Source organism: Eucalyptus grandis, chromosome 11 (genome assembly GCF_016545825.1).
Source record: "Eucalyptus grandis isolate ANBG69807.140 chromosome 11, ASM1654582v1, whole genome shotgun sequence".
NCBI lineage: Eukaryota > Viridiplantae > Streptophyta > Magnoliopsida > Myrtales > Myrtaceae > Eucalyptus > Eucalyptus grandis.
Genome location: NC_052622.1, coordinates 14567181 through 14572889, shown reverse-complemented (window position 1 = coordinate 14572889; position 5709 = coordinate 14567181). Strand labels below are relative to the sequence as shown.

The 5709-nt window shown below is 41.0% G+C and overlaps 1 pseudogene; it reads right to left on the bottom strand.

Moving 5' to 3' along the window:
- Positions 1-3119: 3119 nt before the first annotated feature.
- Positions 3120-5426, bottom strand: LOC120289767 (annotated as a pseudogene).
- Positions 5427-5709: the final 283 nt, after the last annotated feature.

The following is a 5709-nucleotide window of genomic DNA, read 5'->3' as shown; positions in this document are numbered from 1 at the left end:
TTTCTATAGAATTGCGCATGTACACAAATAATCATGTCATTATGCGTCCGTTCCAAATAACGACAAGTGAAATTCTTGATATTATTTTGATTGATGGATGCTTTTTAGGTGAGATCCGACTCATTTAAAATAAATGTTTGTTCAATAACTGCACCCTCAGATGTTCATGCTAGTCGCACCATTATTGATTTGTACACCGTACACACATTATCTTTCATTCATATGAATTTTTCTGGAATCTCGTTGCCTAAAATTAAAGGTCCAAGACACAAAAATTCTCACTCAATATTTAATCTACCTTGAAAAAAATAAAGCCCTCACTCCTACATCAAACATTTCTTACATGGGAGGAATTACTAAAAAAAAAAAAAAAGTCATAAAATTTATTGCAATTGTATAAATTCAGTCATAAATATTTTTGGCCAAATTAATCATAAACATTTTGTAATTAGGCAAATTCAGTCAATCCAACTAATTTTGGCAATAACACTAACACGAACAATTTTTTAATAATATTTTATTTTATTTTTCCAATTTTTATTTAAGTTTCCCCTTTCTTTTCTTTTTTTCTTTCTTTTCCTTTTTTTTTCTCCCAATAGTGCCAGCGAGCCTCCAACAAGGGCCGTGAAGCCCTCCACCATGACCTTGGGGCTACCTTTGCCCTTGGCCAAGAAGGCTTGGTGAGGCTGGCTCCGCCACTGCTCAGGTCTCACCTAGATTTGGATGAGGCTAGTGAAGGCTGCAAGCCTCGCTAGCCATCGGCGAAGGCTTCGTAGCTCCGTTTAGTGGCTTGATGAACCTTCCTAGAGCCTTGTTGGCACTGTTGGAAAAAAAAAAAAAAGGAAAATGAGGAAAAACGAAAAGAAAAGAACAACTAAAAATTCAAAAAATATATATCATTAAAAATTATATACGTCAACGTTACTTGGATGGCCAATGCTAGCTTGTCAAAATTGATTGAATTGATTGAATTGACACAATTATAAAATTTTTAAGACTAAATTGACAAAAAAAATTATGATTGACCATCATAATTGTAATAAATTTAAAACTTGCTCGGTAATTCTCTCATTGTATGGGCAATACCAAAATTGATGCTCTTTATTGGCTGATGTGGATGGCTGCGAGTCCTCTACGCTATTGCTCTTCAAGATAACTTAACAAATCTTAAAAGTTGACTCGTAAAAATGAAATTCTAATTGGTGGTTAAGATATGTCCTAATACAAAGAAAAGTACCGTGTTAGATAAAAAGATCTTCCCCCGATGAAGATCTGACCAACTATATAGATTCTCCATACATCCTAACCCTCCGGAATAACTTAACTGAGTGAGCATATATTTTACTTCTCATCCTCGAACTTGACTAAGATATGAAGTGAGGAGAGTCAATAATTTATCACCCTTCACTCTAAACTTAACACAAGTTGAGGTTGCCAACCTACCTAACTCAAATTAAAATAAATGGAAGGTGACAAGAAACAAATGAATTTAGTAAACGGGAGGCTCTGTCTGCTCTCGGGATCACATTGACTCCCACGTAATAATATGAATAAATCAATTCGGGGCGGCTCTAACAGTCTCATCCGTGCCACCGCTACCGCCGGTCCAAGGTCAAAACAAATCCCCGAAATCCCAAAAGAAACTCATTCCTCAATGGCGTCGTCGTCTCCGCGTGTCTTCAAGTTACTAATAATCGCGTTCAATTATTGTCACCGGCTGCTTTCAGGGACGGGACGTCTCGACCTGGGGGTCGTTTTCGCGTCGGTGGTGGCGCTGTCCGTGACACGGAGCTCGCTTACAGCGATGCACAAACCAGGATTCGCCGCTCACACTCCCTTGCATGCTAAATCCATCGCCATCTTTATACCGCATTCATGGCGTACGCGTTTTCTCGGGCAAAGTGAGCTACTGAGTAAAAGAGGGTCTCAGTGCCTTTCAAAAGATCTTAAATCTTTTTCCATCTGCTTAAGATAAGTGTTTTATGAAATTGTACCTAAGTCGATGAATGTATTTCATCCGTTACATATTCAGTGTTTATATTCGAATATCTTCAATTTGGCAGTGACATTCAAGAAACATCAAATCTTGGGAAATATTTATCATTTTATACATACAATTACTTTCGACAATATGGCTTTATACAATGGTGCCACGTATGTATAGGACTTACAAGGTGCTAAGACTAAATGAACCCATGTCTATATTCACGATTAAGGAGTTAACTTTTGCTGTGATAAAATGGATTGGAGAGGGACATGTTTGTTGTATAAAACCTCTTGATGAGATTGTTCTTGTTCTATATAATAAAGAGAAGGTAATCCATTAGATTATCTCGATCTCTATTAATTTGCTAATGACTTGTTACTTTCCCATTGAAATTAATCGTATACACCTTCGTCTACATTTGTTCATACATATGTAATGGTGAGCCATGCAAGTTATCGCATTCCTAGCAATTGATTTTTGTCTTGGAACTTTTGGTGAGTTTGCCTCTCTCGCTGCTTTTTTTTTTTTTTTTTCACATAAACATTGCTCTTATGATTTTGCGTGGAGCAAGGCACTACCCTCCGGACCATGGGCCGTTCAAAATATTGCAATCTGCACATCTGGACCAAGACCGAGGCCGAAACCTTGCAACTCCGAGAGGCCCAGACATTGAATAAGAAGAGGCTTTTCTATTGGTGGATGTCAGTCCCCATCAACCGAAGCAACATCTGTAGATCATCCGACGGACCATGTAAGGCGGGTCTAAGCTTTCACAATTCTAGCATTTGATTTTTTGTCTGGGAACTTTTTGGTGAGTTTGCCTCTCTTTCTGTTTTTTTCTTTTTCTTTTTCTGCTAAGAGGATGTTTGCCTTTCTTACTTTTTTTTTCCTTTTTCTGCTACGAGGAAGAAGAAGAAATGTAGAAGGGCATGGTTGCGTTTTTATATTACGAATGGCCTCGGTCAAAGAGGTACATAACTGTAACTGAACAAGAGGAGAAGTACATAGATGTAGAAGTACATAGTTGAGTCTTTATATTACAAATCAGCTGTAACTGTGGAAAGTCAAAGGAGGATGAATTGGGGGCTTACATGATGCCCATGAATTATCACACAGGACATAGCGCTTTGTTTTATGCCTCAATCTCATCACTTCCTACCAGTTTCAACAAAATTTTGGGATTGGAGGCTTTTCTACTGCCATAACCCTCCAAAATAAGAACTACCTGAGACATGGTCGGTCTATCTTTCTCGCTGTCTTGAATGCACCAACAAGCCACTTTGCATGCTCTGCACAATTCTTCCATCTCCACTAGTCCTTCCAATCGGCGGTCCACAAGTGGCAAGACTTCTTCTCCTTTGGCTATTGACTTAGCTACCTGAAGCGGTAGATAATCGCGCATATCACTATTCAGCTCCTCAATGTTTCTCTTTCCTGATATGATCTCAAGAGCAGCTTTCCATAGCTAAAAACATCGACTTCGACGTGATGGCTCCTCCTGAAATCCATTCTGGCGCGAGCCCTCTGGTTCCCTCATGGTGGTAATTACGCAGCTGACATCCCGTCCCAGGAGCTTTGAGGCCAAAATCAGCAATCTGTGGCGCGAGTTCTGAATTCAACAGTATATTCTCCAGGCTTGATGTCGCAGTGTATAATGCGATCTCGACACCTCTCGTGGAGGTACCCCAATCCTTTAGCAATCCCGATGGCAATGCCGTATCTGGTTTTCCAATCAAGGGCGTTGGAACCTTTCTGAAACAAATGAGCTGCAAGCGAACCATTTTTAAGGTACTCATAAACTAGGAACCTCTTCGACTTGTCTGCACAAAAACCGCGAAGTCGAACCACATTGACGTGCTGTATCATTCCAATAGTTCTAACTTCCGCAAGGAACTGTTTGTTACTTGTGTTTTGGTTTGCAAGTTTCTTCACTGCTATAGGAGTTGAGTCTGGCAGTGCTCCCCGGAAAACAGAACTAAACCCGCCTTCCCCAATTTTCTCAGAGAAGTTTTTTGTTGCCTTCTTCAGAACTCGATATTCAAATGCAGCAAATGATCGTCCACTGCAGTAGCAGACGGTCTTGTCCAAATAGTAACCAGCGACACACTAAGGAGCACGAGAAAAGCTAAGGACACAACAACTGCTGCTATGAATTTCAAACTGGGTTTCCCCTTTTTCTTAATCTCTCCTTCCAATCCAACACCGCGATCCGGACATAGAAATCTTTAAATACTCCATCATTGGCTGAACGTTGAACTAAAAATCTCTCATCCGTCCATATCCGACAGTTAGCAGTGTAAGCGAATGCACTGCACGAACAGTTGCTCAAGCACAATAACCTGCATGCATCAATGTTTTCCACCACAAGCGAATCATAATTATTTGGCAATTGTGTATGAGTCATGAGGAAAAAAATATCTTTCCTGTCTCCACTACATTTCGATGCGTTTCTCCTATTGCATTGGCCCGGATGATCTTCTGACTTGATCATCTGAGGATCCAAGAGCACAATCACAAAGCGGTGCATCCTCTGATTGCAGTTAGAAGCAGCACCACAAAAGGGGTAAATCTCACACTTTTTTGTGTTGGGTATGCCCAAAGCACTTTCCATTCCTGGATATTCTTTGCCCATACTAACTGCTTGAGCAGCCCCGTCGGTTCAATTACAATCCTAGAAAGATTATAAGGAGCAATTGCGGAATATTTGGAGAAACTCTCATTCTCATTCGAAACAAAGGTGTAGTTTATCACGTTTTCTACTGTCAGTGAAGACCGACGCCTGTAATCGTCCCCAGTCCAGTCGCCACCAATCCAGTAGGCTTCCGACCTGTTAAATAGCGAAAGAGCTCCTTCTGCTCCCATGGATGTAGAGAATATTCCGGAAGTTGGATCATTTAAATTTCTCCACGCCACCAGAACTGTCTTTTCGGAAGTGTTGAATTTAAACTTGGCACCTGGCAACCACGTATCAGTGGGATGATCAAAACTCTGCCAAACTACACTAGACACATCGGATGTCTTCCTTTAAAATGAAGTTTCCATTGTCAAGGAGCACCTGAAGTCGAATTAGGCATGAGTGATGTCGAACCAGTCGACCAGATTTGACGCTTGGATGAAGCGAGTAGACTAAATTACCGTCCCAGAGGAGCTTCAACTCTGAGGAGAATGGGTCGGACACTGGATGGTTCCTATTTGCGACCCAAACCAGAGTCTTTTGAGGTAATCCTTTGTACCAAATGCCAACATAGTAGTTACCAGTGTTACCCTGGTGAAAAGAAGCCCATCTCAAATGTTCCTCCTCGAGAGATTAATGTCCGGTTTCTGGAGAGAAACTCGCCGGGCAAGATGGTGTCTGTGTTCATGGACAAAGAGGAGCCTAATGAAACAGAGAAAAGAAGCAAAATATGAGGAAACATATCTAAGTTTCCACCGTCGCTCTCCCTTTTGCAACAACGATTTTGACATGGTGGAGTTAGCAAACTCTTAAGTCTTTCTCTGTATGTGTTAAATCTTGACTTCTCATTAGACAGCGGTCTTTGGGGAGTTGCCAGTCCAACAAGGCTGCGTTGAAAGCGACAAGAACTGGCTGTTTCTATTGTGGGGCGGCTTGAATTCTAGCAGTTGGGTGGGAAACGCTGAGTATTTCAGAAAAAGGTTCCTTCGTTTGATGGACATTGGTGGCGGCTCAATGGAGGGATGGGTTACCTGATCGAGAAGATCTG